We start from the raw sequence: 18,767 nt of genomic DNA on the forward strand, positions 1-18,767 counted from the left end.
ACATCAAATAAAGGTGGCTTAAATATGCTACGTGACTAATGTGGTCAACAGATCAACAATCTGCTTTAAAGCTACCACAAGAAAACATAATACTTAAAAGTATGAGAGGTAAACACAATCAAAAAGTATTTTGAACCATGGTTTGAATTCAATGAAAAGGTTAAAAAAGACTCAATAAAAACAAATATAGTAAGCACTTGCCACTTTTAAACGATAAGCGCAATTGTCGGACGTCTCGCAGCGTAGAAGGAATTGCAGTAACCCGGTAGTATTCGTCGAGTGACAGTGACAATCTATGTCATCACTCCGAGCGTCCATTGCGCGCTTAAAACATGGTGCCCTCCGTAGGTCAAAACATGTACTAAATATTATAGATTTTTAAATCAATGGCAATATTTATTATTTTAGTAAAAGAGAACAATTGTGACTTATTAGAGCCTACAAGTCTTTAAGTCTGAGGTTCCCTTTCAACATTATTTTCCATTATCAAAAGTCTAATAAATTGGAAATTTGTATAATTGAATACTTTGAGCAACTATTTTTTTATAAGAATGTCATATATACTAGGTGCCGTTTTGCGCTTTAAGTTATTATTAGTGCTGCAACGATTAATTGATTAACTCGCGTATTTGATTAGAAAAAAAATTTCAAATTAAATATTGTTGCTTCGAGTATTCGTTTAATTAAAGTGGCGTTGTAATGGGATATTTTGAAAGTGTTTGCATTGTGTTTTATTGATTAGGGTGGTTACACAGCCCTCTGCTCTGCCTCTTTTCACATGGCTGAATCCAACTGCTCCCTGTTAAGACCAAAGCAAGCTAAGTTTTTGTTTGAGCTAATGTTATTTAATGCATTCATAATTTAGTTTACAGGTATATTTAGCCGTTTTTTGTGGGAACACGTGTCGTAACCATTTGTCAAGAGCATTTTGAAGAAAAAAACTTTAGCATTTTATAACATTTAAGCTAGCGGACTTTTTCTACGTAAACCATTTGTTAAGAGCATTGTAAAAAAAAAAAAAAAAAAAAAGTTAGCATTTTATAGCATTTAAGCTAGCGGACTTTTTCTACGTAAGTTAGCCAATTGTTCTTTTGTTGTACATAGATCCTCATTTAAAAAAAAAAAAAAAATATATATATATATATATATATATATATATACCGTATTGGCCCGAATATAAGACGGTGTTTTTTGCATTGAAATAAGACTGAAAAAGAGGGGGTCGTCTTATATTCGCGGTCTAGACATTCTACCCATTCACGATGCTAGATGGCGCCAGATATCATTGAAGCGATTTTCTGTCATGACAGATCTCAGCTACTCTCCCCATTCACGACGCTAAACGGCACCAGATATCATTGAAGCGATGTTCTCAGCTTCTCTTTTTAGTTTAACCAGTTTGCATTATTTTATTGCAATGTTTTTCTTTATTCAGATTTGTTTCAAGACTACCACTTTGATGGTTAATGCAGTTATTGCAATTTCGTTATTTTATCACAATAGATTGGTTCATTTACCTTTCAAAAACCAGAAGCCATTCATTTACGAATGTGATTGCACTTTAGTTTACATATTTAAATGTTCAGATTTGAATGAGGCAAAATAACATGCTTTTTATCTCAAATATATTGTTATAATTATTTGTTTCGGATGTACTGTAATTATTTTCTGTATAAAAAATAATTTGGTGTTCAAAAAGTCTTTTTTCAAATTTCAGTCTTGAAAAAGAGGGGGTCGTCTTATAATCAGGGCCGTGTTATATTCGGGCCAATACGGTATATACAGTTTGAGGCTCAGCTCAGGTATTATAAATTTTCATGTTCCTTATCCGATTACTCGATTATTCGAACTAACTAGTCCATTGATGAATCGACTACTAAAATATTCGATAGTTGCAGCCCTAGTTATACCACCAAAATTTGTCACTTGCCCTATAAAGGGTTAACACCATGCACACAACAAGCACCCCTTTCGGAGTGATTCATTTGTCATCATCAACTTCCTCACAAGGGTCGCGGGGGTGCAGGAACTTATTCCAGCTAACTATAGATAGAAGACAGGGTATACCTTGAACTGGTTTCCTGCCAATCATAGGGCACATAGAGACAAACAACCTTTTCACACTCACAGTCACACTTATGGAGAATTTAGAATGTTCAGTCAGCTGACCATGCATGTTTTTGGGATGCGGGAGGAAGTCAGAGTACCCGGGGAAAACCTACGCGAAGTCTACAGAGGTAAGCCGGAGCCCAGGATTGAACCCCTGACCTCAGAACTGTGGGGCAGACCTGCTAACCCCTCACTAACACGCCACCGTTATTTATTCGTAATTCAGAAAATAGTGCTACAGTGCTGCAATGAGTCTATCTTGGCCTTCACATAACGAGTCCACGCATGAGATAATAAGTAGCGCTAATCTCCTCTGGCGCTAACACTCACCACACAGTTTACACCATGTGTGTTTATAGTGCAGCACGGAGGGCTCATGCAACGGTAAGAGCGTGGAATTTCCCTTAAATTGAAAATCATTCACAGCAGTGGAATGAGTGTGAATTGGTTGAGGTGCAACCCAACACAAGATGAGTGGCTGGGTCAAACAAACTATCACGGAAAGTTTTAGGACGGTGAAAGTCAATGCAGGTGTACAGTAAATATACAAGCCCAACCAACCTTTGATTTCCTCCTTGGTCAGTGAATGGGAGCAAACCGGCAGTGGTAGTAGGTGCCAAAACAAAAAGAAAAGCACATGTCTCTTTTTCCTATAAACGTCCACAGATTCAGAGGAAAAGCAGGACAGAGACTGTGAGAGAAAGAGCAGGATATGAACCAAGGGAAAAACGAGGAAGCGGTCGTAAAAACAAATCAGTGCACTTGTCAATCTAAATCCTCCATTTAGTTGCTGTTGCAGTGCTGAGCTAGCTGCAGAGCGGCTTTCTCCCTCAGCTTGCTGCAGTTCTACTCGCCGTTGATCAGGGAGAGAAGTCGAAACAGCTGTGAGCGTATATGTGAGACGATCAGTTTGTGTGTGCCCTCTGCAAATGAGGGTATGTGTGTGTTCATGTGTGGGTGTGCATGTGTGTGCAAAAGAAGCTAAAGGAACCACGTGATGCAGGCTTAATCCCCCGCCCAGTGGCTCTCACACACACGCACACAAAAAGGTCCACGCAAAAACACACAAACCCGTCGACCAATCAGTGGCAGGCTAACACCATAATCGCCCTTCCTGCTCCACCCTTGCCTCCTCCCCCTCACTCTCTTGCTCGCTTCTCACCCTTTGCTTCAACCCCCTCTCCTGTCTTTTTCTTTGATCAATTCAAAACTTGGTCCTTCTTCCGCAATCCTCGCTCTCATTCACACAACCTCGGATAGCCCGCAACCGTCTCCGAGCAACTATACTTAAAGGTCGCGGATTATATTGCTGTCTGGCCGCAGACCACCACGCAACCTGGTGCACTTGACTGATTTATAAAGTCGGTTGTTTACAAAAGACACATACAGCACATTATCATCAAATGGACTCTCGGGCAACTGTTTGTTATTCAGAAACAAACGTTACAATGCGATGGTGATCAGTCACATGTAGACATGTGCCGATTACCCATTTCAAGGTATACCATGGTATGAAAACGTCACGGTTTCAAAACCGCAAAAATTTTCCGTCATACCGTCCCTACGGTATTAGCTATTTTTTATGTACCGAAAATGCACGGAGAAATCCCTCATTTACAGCTGCAAGGCTCAACCCTCCCCCACCGGTTGTTGCTCAGTGTCAGTGAATCAGCTGTGCTACACGATGGCTGTAGGAGGTGAAACTCCTTAACTTTTCCCCCCACCGAAGAAAACTAAATTGCTGGTATGGGAATACTTCGGCTACAGAAAAGTTACAGACGGCTGCGACTTAGAGGAGGCGGGACAACCAACATGTAAAACATGTTTGCGGGGGGTGGCTGCCGAGGAGGCAATAGCTCCAATATGAGTTTGCATGTATACAAAATTAAAGTTAAGCCACCAACTATGAGAGTTAACTCCAGGGTGTTTAGTGTGTCTAGCGGTGGTAAACACATGTGTTTTATTCCCTCAGGCAACTGTCTGTGTTGAGAAAGAGTGTGTGTATAATGTAAACATGATACGAGTCATACACATGAGCGTTTTATGGAAAATAATTCAATTATTTTTCTTTTGATGGTAAAAATGTTGAGCTGTGGCTGTGGGTTTAGGCTCACCTAAAGGACTGCATTTATTTTAATATTATTTAGAATAGTGGTGCAACGGTTAATCGATTAACTCGAGCATTCGATAGGAAAAAAATATTCGAATTAAATTTTGCTGCTTCGAGTATTCGTTTAATTAAAGTGACATTGTAATGGTTTATTTTGAAAGTGTTTGCATTTAGTTTTATTGATTTGGGTGGATACACTGCCTTCTAGTCTGCCTCAATTCACATGGCTGAATCCAGGTGCTCATAAGCTAAATTTTGTTTGAGCTAATGTTTTTTTTTTTTATGCATTCGTAATTTAGTTTATAGGTGTATTTAGCCTATTTTTGTGGGAATATGTGTCTGAACCATTTGTTAAGAGCATTGTATAAAAGTTAGCATTTTATCACATTTAAACTAGCGGACTTTTGCGATGTAAGTTAGCCAATTGTTCTTTTGTTGTATATAGAGCCTCATTAATTTTTCATACCATTTGAGGCTCAGCTCAGGTAATTTAATTTTTCATGTTCCTTATCCGATTACTCGATTATTAGAAGTAATGGTTTATCGATTAATCGACTACTTAAATAATCGAGAGCTGCAGCCCTAATTTAGAATATTTCAGTTAATTTTTGTTGTTTTTGTTATTTATTTCAACTTAACTATTTTGCGAAAATGCTTCTGAAAAATAAAAATCCTATTCAATGGATTTTTGTTTTTAACCCAGATACAGGTATCTCAATTAACACATTTTATATTTTTAACCCAGATATCATACCGGCACATGCTTAGTCACATGTTAGGTCAGCGCCAAGGTCAGCCAAACATCGGCTGTTTGTGATTGCGCACACCTGATTTTTACAACAAAAAATAAATACATTCAAATCTTAGCTGAGACACTTGTAAAACAATCTAATCCCGAACTCCATACAGTTCCATCTGAGTATATTATACTTTTTAAGTCGGCAGGTAGTCCAGACAACGTGTAAATTTCATACTTGTCAACTCGTACGGTTTGCCCGTATTTTGTACGAAATTTTAAATGTTTTTACGCCGCGCAGTAAAAAATTGTACTGGAAAACACAAGAGTCAAATGAATTTAAAAAGCGACCAAACATATTGTACTGTTTACAAGGACAACACAAATTTTGTTGGGGTTTTCAATGGTTTATTTGCAACTGAGAGCACGAACACGACTACTGTAAGTCGCAGCCCACGCCAACAAAATGTCCACTCTTTCCTCTCCGGTCAGTCACGCCGTACGTTGAGGGACAGCGTGTAAAACACTACACTTCACACATCAACTTTGCAACCTGAAGCATGCATGCAATCCGATTTGTTACAATATACGTAAGGATCTACATATTCTAATTAACACACTCAAGGTCCAAATCACAACAACACAACACAAGGAAAAGATTAAAAAATAAAAACAAAATAATAAAAAGTGAATTACCGTAAATTTTGGACTATAAGCCGCTACTTTTTTACTCATTTGGAATTCTGCTGCTTATAGTCAAGTGCAGTTTATTTGTCGATTTATTTGAGTTAATAGGTGACACTTTATTTGACAGCGGCGTCATAAGACTGTCATAAGACCGTAGTGGCGTCATAAGACTGTCATAAGACCGTCATATTTATGACATGGCACATGGGCATTATTGAATGCTTATGATAGATGTCATTGAGCGTCATCCGGCAAATTATGTCACTAACTCCATTTATGTCCTGCTCGGATCTTTTACATCCATTCAAAAGTGTGATCATTTGCCATATGACACTAAATGACATCTGTATTAGGCATTGATTAATACTCATGAAAGAGTTGTCATAATTATGATTGTCTTATGACAGTCTTACGGTGCCACTGTCAAATAAAGTGTTACAAAATACCATAACTTGAAATCAATGAAGCAATTCGAACAGTAACTGAAGAAATAATTTGCACAGAACATGAATTTTGATTATTATTTACATCTGTAGTGCTCCAATGCATATTAGGAGGCATGTTGGATGGCAACAATGTTGATAGCAGGTGGCAGCAGTGCTTTACTGTCTCCCCCAAGAGGGCAGTGATGGCCAAATGAAACTTCTTAAAGCATTGCAGCCAATTGGTTCAAAGCTTCATGGTGGTTAATTTGGTCTTATGAAAGTCATATGATGCTGCAGTCAAATAAAGTGTTACCGGTTAATATATTTTGGTGTAAATATCCCATAATACAGTGGCGACAGCTGCAGCTCATGGTCCAGTACTTATCTATGAGCAAATGCCGTTTTCTTGTCAAATATGGTGGGTGTCAAGTGCGCCTTATAGTCCGAAAATTACGGTACAGTGACACAACACTGGGTCTCCTAGCAACCCACTGTTACAAAGGCACCTTTACCAGTGCTTCCAGAACTGTGACAAGCAGCGTGTCGAGCTGTGCAAAATGTAAGTCAGGCATTTTTAGAACCATTCAGACGACTAATAAAATTAAACATCAGCATCCTTAAAACAGACTGGAGACTACTCACCCGAGCCGCTACAAACATTTGCCCTACAAGCAAGCGCTGTTCCATCTGGGCCTTTTTAACAAAGATTCTGTGAGAGTATGCCACTTGCAGTCTCTGAAACCCTGCTTTATTATAATTTGACCAGAGATGCACAGTGTAGAGGGGTTTACATAAAATATGTTTATATCTTTTATAACTTCTGAGTTTAATAATACTGTATATGTTCTGTCAACACCCATATGCCTAAATAATGTCAGGTCTTTTTTTTATTTTTTTATTTTTTATTTTAAAGCAATTAAGGATAGTGTTGAGACTGCTCTATCTTGTAATGTCAACAAGAGATAAGAAGCAAATCCCTGATAAGCATCTTCATCTGGATCATCATAAAAAATAATAACAATGGATTGTTCCTTGTCCACAAAGTTCTGTCAGGAAATATGTGTGCACTAGTGCGATGTGAAATGCAGACACAGCCAAGGAGGCTGGATTTTTTGTTCCACTGTCTGCACTCATTTTTCTCATCAGCAGTGCCCTCCACCTGGTCCTGGACCATGGAACTGCTCTTTCCCTCTGTGTGTCTGTTGGTCTCTCCCTTGCTCTGCATGGAACCAGCAATCATTTAAATGTTTTATAGGACCTGCTTACGTCTTTGTTAAACTACAGCCATTTTATCTCATTCATTTCCAATGTTGCCCCTTGGAGTAGTTTTTTTTTTTTTTTTTTTTTTAGGTCTAAATTTTATACGAATGCTACCGTTTTGGCCTTGTTAACGCAGCATGAAACTTAATGAATATATAAAGTGGAACTACAGTGGTACGAAAAAGTATCTGAACCTTTTGGAATTTCTCACATTTCTACATAAAATCACCATCAAATGTGAGCTGATCTTTGTCAAAATCACACAGATGAAAAAAAGTGTCTGCTTTAACTAAGACCACCCACACATTTATAGGTTTTCATATTTTAATTAGGATACCATGCAAACAATGACAGAAGGTAGAAAAATAAGTAAGTGAACCCTCTGCCAAAGGAGACTTAAAGAGCATACGACAGGAGAAAAAAAGTCTTCAATAGCATTATTATGTGAATTAGAATCATATTTTGAGACGATTCGACTATATACAACAATTTAGCAAAGTGCATATGACGAGAAATTAGTCTTTTAATCTGCCTGTTAGCCACGCCTACCATTATAGGGCTCAAGCGTCCCCACCAGGTGGATGACGTCAGCGGGAGACTGGGCTCATCGGTTTTACTATACAGCCCATTGAGGGGGAATTATTCAGAACGAGGAACGCAACGACGAGAGCCGCAAAATGTCATTGTTTCAGTCTCTCTACTCCAATATTTTTACAGGATATTCTTTTTATCCAAGTATTTTTCCCCAATAGCTAAATAAATGGCTTGAGAAGGACCAGTCAGCCCGTCGAGGCGGAACCATTCACAACGAGGAAAACGCGACAAAGAGATCTGCAAAACGTCATTGTTTCTGTCTCTTTAGTTCAATATTTTTACAGGATATTCTTTTTATCCAAGTATTTTCCCCAACTGCTAAATAAATGGCATAGTCATGACAAATAACAGTCTTGTGCTAAATGGAATATGAAATAATAAAAATGCACTTATTCAGGACGACATGGCAAAATTACTCCATAATGGTCAAAACTGTCGACTTCACCTTTACTGTTGCACCTCCCGAACGATATTTTATGACACCTAAATCGGACATATGTCATTCCCCTTCCCCAAGAAGGGGAATGACATATGTCCGAAAACAAACCATCAAACCAAGAGGCGTGACAGCTAGCCGACATGCTAACCCGAACCGAGTGATGTTTCAAAGTCTTCGAAGCGGAAAATCACACATAACTAGCCCGGATTATTTGACATGATGACTGGGTTGTCGATTGTCTTCGCGGATCGGCAAACCGCCCGGCAGAGAGCAATTTACCGCTCGTTCCCCAGAGGAGGGCGGCTGTAGTTGTTGTGCAGCTAACGTGCAGCTAATGTGCATGAGGAGAGCTTTTTACATGCCTATCAATGATCAAACGTAAGTAGTCCTTTATTTAAAGAAAGTTTGTAGTGTTTACTTTGTAATCGCTGTATTCATATTTGACATAATACAAAACAAGATGTTTACTCACTTCCTCGTAAGACCAATGGTCCCACAGTAGTAGGGCTTGTTTTGGCCAATATCCACGGTGAATGGGAACCTTTTGAAACTCCAAAAAGGCGCACACGCCTCTCCCTCATACAGCAAGATTTTTCTGCAGCCGTTTGGCTGACGTGATGCGAAAAATAAACGTATTAATCCGAAAAATTAGCCGAATCCTTAGTCCTCATACACAACCGTACGGCTGTATAGTGAAGAGGAGTCCTTCTCCCGTACATGTCACAGCGCCCTCCTCCTCAATGCAAGACCGAAGCCGGAAGTCACTCATTTTCATGGCGCGGGATCCAAAAACTAAATAAATATATTGATCGCTTCCACACACATCCAAGCGGTCCATATCATTCAGGAGCATAAAATACCGCGTGTATTATGAAATAAACATGCTTTTTCGTGTCACATGCACTTTAAAGAGCAATTGAAACCAATTTTGACCAAACAATTTAAGTCAGGTGTGTGCCCAATCACCGGTGAGTGGTTTAAAGCTGCCCTGCCCACTATAAACCACACACCTAGTAAGGCTTGTTTTGATGAGAGGCATTGTCTGATGTGCATCATGGCTCGGTCAGAAGAGCTGTCTGAAGACCTGCGACCAAGGATTGTTGATTTGTATAAAGCTGTTAAAGGATACAAAACCATCTCTAAAAGTCTGGATTTTCATCAATTGACAGTGAGAGAAGTTGTATACGAATGGAGAGAGTTTGGCACTGTTCCTTCTCTCCCAAAGAGTTGCCGTCCACCAAAGATGGCACCAAGAGTTCAGCGCAGAATACTCAGAGGGGTAAAAAGAACCCTAGAGTGTCGACTAAAGACTTACAGAAATCACTGGCACAGTCCAATATCTCTGTGCACACATCAACTATATGTAAAGCTATGGCCAAGGATGGTGTTCATGGGAGGACTCCACTGCTGTCTGTAAAAAAAAAACAAAAACACACTTGGACACACCACATATTTTTGGGCAAAATATTTTGTGGACTGATGAAACCTAAGTTGAATTGTGTGGGAGTAACACACAAAATCGTGTGGAGGAAAAATGGATCAGCTCACCAACATCAGCACCTCATCCCAACCGTGAAGCATGGTGGAGTTAGCATCATGATTTGGGGCCTAGACAACTTGCAATCATTAGTGGAAGACTGAATTCAAAAGTTTATCAGGATGTTTTGCAGGAAAACCTGTCAGACAGTTGAAGCAAAAAAGAGGATGGATGCTGCAACAAGACAATGATCCAAAACACAGAAGTAAATCAACTCCAGAATGGTTTCAGAAGAACAAAATATATGTTTTGGAGTGGCAAAGTCAAAGTCCAGACTTGAACCCCATTGAGATGCTGTGGCATGACCAAAAAAACAGCGATTCATACCAGACATCACAGGAATCTGACTGAACTACAGCAGTTTTGTAGAGGGGCCAAGATTAGTCCTGATCGATGTGCCAGACTGATCTGAAGCTTCAGGAAGCGTATGGTTGAAGTTATTGCTGCCGGGGGGGGCACAAAATATTAAATGTGATGGTTCACTAACTTATTTTTCCCCCCTTCTGTCATTGTTTGCAAACTATCCACATTAAATATAAATGTTTGGGTGGCTTTAGGTAAAGCAGACACTGTTTTTTTCATCTGTGTGATTTTGACAAAGATCAGATCACATTTGATAGTGACTTTATGAAGAAATGTGAGAAATTTTAACAAGTTCAGATACTTTTTCATACCACTGTAGGTGAGGGTCCATAATTTCATACTGAAATTTGTGAAGAAAGGGTATGATTTCTAAAATAGGGATATGTTAAACATAAGAATACAGAACATAAAACCAAAAAAAATCGCAGAGTTGAACGTGGTAATCAATTCATTTACAAGTATTTGTTTAACGGTCAATAGCCATCTACTTGCATTAAAGCATTAATAAATATAAAAAAAGAGTAACAGATGTTGGTGGTGAAAAAAAGGTGGGATTAAACCAAGAACCTGAATTGTTGCATTGTGTTAGTCCCTAAATTACTGAACAGATGGGAATCATTTACTTGCTCATCGCTAATGATGACATCACCGTGCACCACAATTTCATTTAAACTGCTCACATCTTCAAAAGCTCACGTACATGTACAACATTTGCACACTCACTGTTGCGGTACACTCAGCAGTGTGAAATCTTATTATCTTATTATCCATTCCAGTTCTCCCCACAATGATATTAAACTTTTAAATTGCTTTGACCTATTTTTGGTTGTTTTTTTTTTTTTTTTTGCTTAGGAGCTTGTTCACACAATAGTGAACCTCAACTCATTTTTGCTGGTTTACAATTGAGCCTTTTCAGTTCAAGCATCAAATGCAGTACCTTGTATTTGTAGTGCATTCAATTAAAGGTTGCAAGGGATTTTCTACCCACTGTACTATTTTTATTTAACGTAATTTTCGGAATATACGGTGCACCTATAAGCCGCCTTCCACCAAATTTGACAAGAAAACTATTATGGAATACTTACACCAAAAGCTATTAAAGGGAACCTCGGACTTAAAGATGTGTAGACTGTAATAAGCCGCAATTGTTCTCTTTTACTAAAACATGTTATTAGAAACACATGCAATATTGCTATTGATTTAAAAATGTATTATATTTAGTACATGTTTTGACCTAGGGAGGACGCCATGTTTTATGCGCACAATGGACGCTCGGGATGATGACGTCGTCGTCACTGTCACTATACGAACACTACCGGTGTTCTGCAATTCCTTCTACGCGGTGAGACGTCCAACACATGCGCACATTGGTTAAAAGCGGTGAATACTTACTATTTGTGTTTTTATTGAGTCTTTTATTACCTTTTCATTCCCTCAAAATATTTTTTTGCATGTGTGTCTCTCTCATATTTTTAAGCATTGTGTTTTCTTGTGGTAGCTTTAAAGCAGATTGTTGATCTGTTACACCACATTAGTCACGTAGCGGATTTAAACCACCCTTATTTCATATTACTACGTTTGAGTATTTTCTTAAGGCAGTATGTTCTGTCTGTATGAATCTAAACTAAATAAGCACATGGTAGTACTTTGGGTGTCAAATTCGTGTCTTGTAGGACGTTTCGCCAGTGTAGCACATTTTGGCAGAACACCGGTTTTGTCATACTCTCATCTCGTCTCATCCAGTTACTCCTGTTGATTTTGCTTTTGCTGCTCGTTTTGTAAAATATAGACAGTTCTGTCATGCTCATTAATGTTCCTCTCGCATTCAATTCAAAAGGGTTGAACAGGTGTCATCTTTATGTTGCTAGAGTCATACTCTGAAAGCCCGGTGTTCTGACGAATGGGTATCCCGGTCAAATTGATATAGGGCTGCAGCTATTGAATATTTTAGTAATCGAGTAATCGACTGAAAATGTTATCGATTAATCGAGTAATCGGATAAAACATTTTTTTTTTTTTTTAGGTAAAGAGCAATTATAAATATACATGAGACAAAAAGACATTTAATCCAATATTGAACCACTTTCAGTCAATCACAATGTCTTTATTTTCGATGTACATTGTTGAAAACAGCCAACAATTGCAGCTAAGATGTGACTAGGGAAAAAAAATCACTGCTTTCACTCAAAAAACTTCTAGATCTTATTAAAAAAAACATATTTCTTACCTAAAAATGTAATTACGCTTGATAACATACATCACTTGAAAGCTACGTGTTTTTCCCACGTGTTTCAATTTAATTTCCATTTGTGTCAAGCTATTTTTAAGTTTTAGTAAAGTTTTAAGTTAGTCTAAACTGTAAGTACTGGTTGGATTTTGAGTTTTTGTCGTGTTCAAAATAAATGTAAGATACCTGCTGTCTTGAGCACACTTATTCAGTAATGACTACTGAGCTAAAACTGACAGTTAGCTTTATTATGTTTTAATTTTACACCCTCATCTCTCTACAGCGCTGTGTTTTTACAGATTAAATAAAGCCTGTATGTAAGACATGTTAGCCACGCATCGACAGTGGTCATAATCAATAGAAACCTAGCCCTCCGAAGGGCTAACATTACGTGAGCGAGTGACAGTAACGTTATATTTATTAGCGATGAGAAGTCTACTGCTTAAAGATGGCGGCTGTTTATTAATGCTGCCCAGACTCGGCCGAGTCTGTCATTTCGCATCTAGTCTTAAATGCATGCGATATCTATGAGACGCATCGGACACTACCTGCTACCAAACTAGCATCATGCGGGCGTAGTTTTTAGCAACGTCGGCGACAGCGTAGTTTGTAGCGGCTGTCGGCTGCGGTATTTTTTTTTTTTTTTTAATTGCTTCTTCCTCTACGCACACGTCAGCGCGTTGTCCCGCATTAAAAGTAGTCCAGGCAAAACGTGATGCTTAGAGCTGCCAAAATTAAACGATTCCTCGAGGTGAATAAAATTACTCGGATCAGTTTTTAAACTCGAGTTAGTCGAGTATTCGTTTCAGCTCTAAATTGATATCCAAAGGGCTAATGAGCATGCGCACGACAACAGCGCCCCTCCATTTTATAGTTCTCATTTTGACCACTAAACTCGTAAGCAATGGTAACACATAAGCAATTACGTGTATACAAGAAAGACTACAATAAAATATGGATGATATTACAAGATAATAGCGTTAGGAAGTTAACGACATCTGATAAGCAGTAAACATGTGGGTCGCCTCAGTTTTAATAGTGTTTATTGTTTAAGATAGAATATTGACATTATAGCGGGAGGATCTATATATTTTCATTTAAATACTAGATCTATAATATGTCTAAGTAGACGTGTCAAAACAAAGAAGATTTGTTCAACATTAAGCTGCTATCAACAGCAGGAATACTACTTCGACAAGGGATACCCATTCGTCAGAACACCGGCAGCGTAACCCAGTAACGTCACCGCCCTGCGACGTCAACAACAACGTTAAACTAGTTAAACTAATTTTACAAATTGTATAAAATTGAAAACATCAAGAGAGGTTTTAATATCAAATTATTTTAACTTATAATAATGTTTATCTTTTAACTACAAGTCTTTCTATCCGTGGATCCTTTTAACCGGATGACATGATACTGCCATGAGCATTAATGAATGCTTATGAGAGATGTTTTTTAGTGTCATCCAGAGAATTATCTCACTTTTGAATGCATGTAAAAGATCCGAGCTGGACATAAATGGAGTTAGTGACAAAATATGCCGGGTGACATTTAATAACATCTGTCATAAGCATTCATTAACACCCATGACAGTGTCATGTCAAAATTATGACAGTCTTATGACGCCGATGTCAAATAAAATGTTACCTATTAACCCAAATAAATCAACAAATAAGACGCACTGCACTATAAGCCGCAGGATTCAAAATTAGAATAAAAAGGAGCGGCTTAAAGTCAGAAAATTACGGTAATTGTCCCCACCCTCACAAAATCCTAACATCTTTGAAAATGGGGTTTGTAAAATGACTAGTATCACCTGCTCCCACTTGAGTGATGTAAAGCGATAACACTAGGACAAGTATAGCAGCAGGGAGGTGCTGATAGCCATGACTCACTGATAACTGTCAGTCTGCCTCTTCCAGATAGCTAAACACAGACCAAAGACGACCAAAATCACTGCTTTATGTGGACTAACTGCACATCACAAATGACGTCAAACTAAATGCATGCAGCACAATGCTTTCTCATCTGTGCAAACTTTTAGAAAAGTTTGGTTAATGAATCATCTGTCCACCCCCTGTACTTTTAAGTAATCCCATACCTCAGTGAAGTCATTCATCCCTTTCATGACCCCTCAGATAAGATGTGGACAAAAACAAAACCCAAGAATGGAGAACACAGAATAAATGCATGCTGTTATCCATTCACAGGAATGCAGAAACACGTGAGCACATGGACTAAGATACCTTTTCTCTCTCTCTCCAGAACAAAAAGGAAGACCAGCGTGAAATTAGAAAAAAATAATCCTTTAAAAAAAATTAAAGGGAAAAAAAGCCTTACTATTTCTACTAGGACTGCAGCTATCGATTATTTTAGTAGTCGATTAATCGAGGAATCAGATAAGGAACATAAAAAAATTAAAAACCCGAGCTGAGCCTCAATCGGTATAAAAAATTAATAAAATGAGGATCTATGTACAACAAAAGAAAAATTGGCTAACTTAAATAGCAAAAGTCCGCTAGCTTAAAGCAGAACAGAAATTTTTGACAATAAGTTAGTTAGTTAGTGGAGTAGAGTTCAACATATAATGTTTCGTTTGCAAATTTGTTAGTTTCAGGGATCCGGTGTGGCTAAGCTAGCGCGATTCAATGGCACCATTATAGCCTGCCACAAAAAAAATAATACAGATCTACGAACGGATCCAACATAGTCAAATAAATTTTAAACACTCATGCGACCAAAACAATGTCACACCAAACTGCCGTAATTCATTTCATTCTGCAAGACTATTTTTTTTAGATGCGTGATCATACGATCCCAATAGACCCTACTCACGTGACGTCACAGCCACGCCCCCGCGCCATGTTGTCCGTATACCCGTCATGTTAATGCATTAGCGCTTCGTAAATTCCTCCTATTATGGCGTGTTTTTCTGCTCGTTAACATTAATAATCAAAATGGTGAAGTCGTGTGTGGCGGTCGGCTGCAAAAACAGAGAAGATAGACGGAGAGACTTGAAGTTTTACCGTATTCCGAGAGACCCGGAGAGGAGAGCGAGATTGACTGCTGCAATTCGACGAGAAAACTGGGCTCCAAACGACTACCACAGAATATGTAGTAGTCATTTTATAGCTGGTAAGATGAATTTAATATATATTTAGAGGGTTTTGGGCTGACAACCACAATTAAGATCATTGCTAGGCTAATCGCCGACAACATACACTCAGACGTTGTGAATGAACTACCTGAAAATATATAATTATAAGGGGATAATAAGACAGTTGTCATACAATTAATTTACAATTTCACTATTGAGGTCAAAAGCCAAAAACTAAATTCAACTAGGGACAATCTGGAGTAGTGCTATCGCACTTCATGTTTATGTACATATTATATTTGTATGTAGTGAGAGTGCTATCGCTAAACCATATAAACATTAAAAGCCCTTGCTCCATTGACAAATGACATGCAATACATTAGACTTGACAGTGGATGTTAGCAAGAACAAAAGATTTTGAATTGAAAATTTCGTAACTCACCTTCCGAGCACAAGATTCCTGCCTAATTTTCGTGTACAAGGACCTGTTTCACCCATCCAGCAACGTAACATTTATAAGCCTCGAAGCTCTTAAAGTTTTTCAAACTTTCGTGAGAATAGGCTGATTTTGTGTGGACAAGATAGTTGTAAATATCAGGGTCAGGCAAAGACGGCGAAGACAGCGGGTCGAAAAACATCGATTTAGGCATCAAATATGGATCTGGCGAATGGATAAACTGAAGCTTTTCCACATAACGCCTTTTATGCAACGCATCCAATGAGTTTACGGCGTCAGATAACACTGGGGCTTCCATGAATTGCTCTATAACTTGCACGACTAATTGAAAACAATGAGAATAGGTCTAAAAAATACGGACAATATGGCGGCCGGATACAGCGACACGTCATTTTGTGACGTAGGTGAGTAGGGTCTATAAAGAGGAGAGCTTCGATCACTCGTTCTCACGCTGCATTCGAGGAAGTTAAGTTAAGGACTTATCCCGCTCGGAGGGTACCTGTTGCGACCTTAAAGAATTCCAAGCGAATGTAAACAGCAAAGATGGCTGATCGCCACAAGTTGTTTTTTATTTTGGCCTTCAAAAGACATTTTGACCTCCAGCAAACCTTACTCCTCATAAGCGATCAAATAGCAGAGCCGTAGTAATGATATTTTTCCAGATCAGAGGATGGAAACTCAGACATCCCACCTCGCTCAAATGCAGCATCACTCTGCTGAGTTAACTGACGGCCAGCAACGTGGCGAAATGTGCATTTAGAGGCTGCGGAAACATACAGAAGAAGAATGAAAGAAAGGAAAGTTTCCACTAATTTCCTATGAAGAACGAGGAAAAATATAAACAGGTTACTTGCTGCTGGCTACGACAAAAGAAATCAGCAGTGAAAAAAAAAAAACGATGTGATATCACTCCGCCCTGCTCCTCTGCAGAGCTTCTGGATTACAAATCTTGCCGTTCATACTGTAATTATTGACATACAATGGTAAGTTTTAATAACTTTATCCAGAAAACATAGCCAACACTATTGATTGCATGGACATGGACAACATCGATGTTTTTCATATGTGCATAATTTTTTTTGACATGCTATAAGGGAGCCATAGACTCGCGCTAGCTTAGCCACTCCGGAGCCCTGAAATTAACTTGCAAACGAAACGGAATTTGTTGAAATCAACCCCACCAACTAATTAAACCCCTGCTAACTAGAAGATTAAGCCTAATGTCAAAAATCCTGAACTTCCGCTTTAAATGCTATGAGATAATGCTATTTTTTTTTTTTTTTTTTTACAGTGCTATTAACAAATGGTTCAAATACATATTCCCACAAAAAAAGGCTAAATACCGTATTGGCCCGAACATAATTTTTGAAATAACACTGAAAAAGAGACCGTCTTATATTCGCGGTCTAGACATTATACCAATTCACGACGCTAGATAGCGCCAGATATCATTGAAGCAATGTTCTGTCATGACAGATCTCAGCTACTCTCCCCATTCACGACACTAAATGGCGCCAGATATCATTGAAGCGATGTTGTTTAATGACAGATCTCAGCTACTCTTTTTAGTTTAACCAGTTTACATTATTTTATTGTAATGTTTTTCCTTATTCAGATTTGTTTCAAGACTACGGTTAGTTAGATTTCAATTTGATGGTTAATGCAGTTAATGCAATTTTGTTGTTTTATCACTATGGATTGGTTTATTTACATTTCAAAAACCAGATTGCACTCTCGTTTACAAATTTAAATGTTCAGATATTAAGATTCGAATGAGGCTAAATAACATGCTTTTTCCTAATCGTAATCATTTGTTTTGGATGTGCTGTAATTATTTTCTGTATAAAAAAATAATTTGGTGTACAAAAAGTTTTTTTTTTTTTTTTTAAACTTGAGTCTTGAAAAAGAGGGGGCCATCACATAATCAGGGCCGTCTTATATTTGGGCCAATATGGTATACCCATAAACTAAATTACGAATGCATAAAAAAAAACATTACCTCAAACAAAAACTTAGCTTATGTTGGTCATAACAGGGAGCAGCTGGATTCAGCCATGTGAAATGAGTTGTGTCATATTCACTGCTGCCACTACAGGTCAGTGTATCAACCCAAACCAATAAAACTACATGCAAATACTTTCAAAACAAACCATTACAACTAGAGATGTCCCGATCACGTCATTTTCAAAGTATCGGAATCGGCAAAAAAATATCGGACATGCCTTTTTTTAATGTATATATATTTTTTTTTTGATTAGATCGTTTTCTAATTTTATTTAACGTTACAGACATAATATGTTACACTCATCCAGAGTCTTTAGTTTAGGCTTAAGGTAGGGTTATCAAATTTATCTCGTTAACGGCGGTAATTATTTTCTTTTTAAGTTTATCTCGTTAAAATATTTAACGCAATTAACACATGTGCTGCACTACCCACTCACGCATTGTCGCGTTCAATCTGAAATGGCGCCGTTTTACCTATATATAGAGCTAAAAGGCAGCGTAAAATGAGTAGAGTGAATTTTGGCAGCCTTTGGAGCCTTTTTTTAATTGGCTAAAGCCTTACAATCCCTCTCCCTACGATTAGAAATATCATGGGAAGCAATGTGGGGAAGAAAGGTAGTAATTGATCTTTTTGTTAACACCCTATGTTATTTCCCAACGCAGAGAAGATATATCAATTGGTACCAGTACGCACAGTCATGGTTGCACTTCCCATCATG

The 18,767-nt window shown here is 38.2% G+C and overlaps 1 protein-coding gene across 5 annotated transcripts in view; it reads right to left on the reverse strand.

Annotated features, from left to right (window-relative positions):
* Positions 1-18,767, reverse strand: part of add3a (adducin 3 (gamma) a) — a 191,182-nt gene that overhangs the window by 124,851 nt on the left and 47,564 nt on the right. For 2 of the 5 annotated variants that reach the window (XM_057844315.1, XM_057844310.1), the window contains exon 1: positions 2,671-3,122. The exons of 2 other annotated variants lie outside the window; for them this stretch is intronic. The gene's annotated coding sequence lies outside the window, so the exon portion shown is untranslated. Of the gene's footprint in view, positions 1-2,670; positions 3,124-18,767 lie in introns of those variants that run through there. One more of the 5 variants, XM_057844312.1, reaches the window with a different exon arrangement.

Source organism: Corythoichthys intestinalis, chromosome 8 (assembly GCF_030265065.1).
Source record: "Corythoichthys intestinalis isolate RoL2023-P3 chromosome 8, ASM3026506v1, whole genome shotgun sequence".
In the NCBI taxonomy this organism is placed as follows: Eukaryota; Metazoa; Chordata; class Actinopteri; order Syngnathiformes; family Syngnathidae; genus Corythoichthys; species Corythoichthys intestinalis.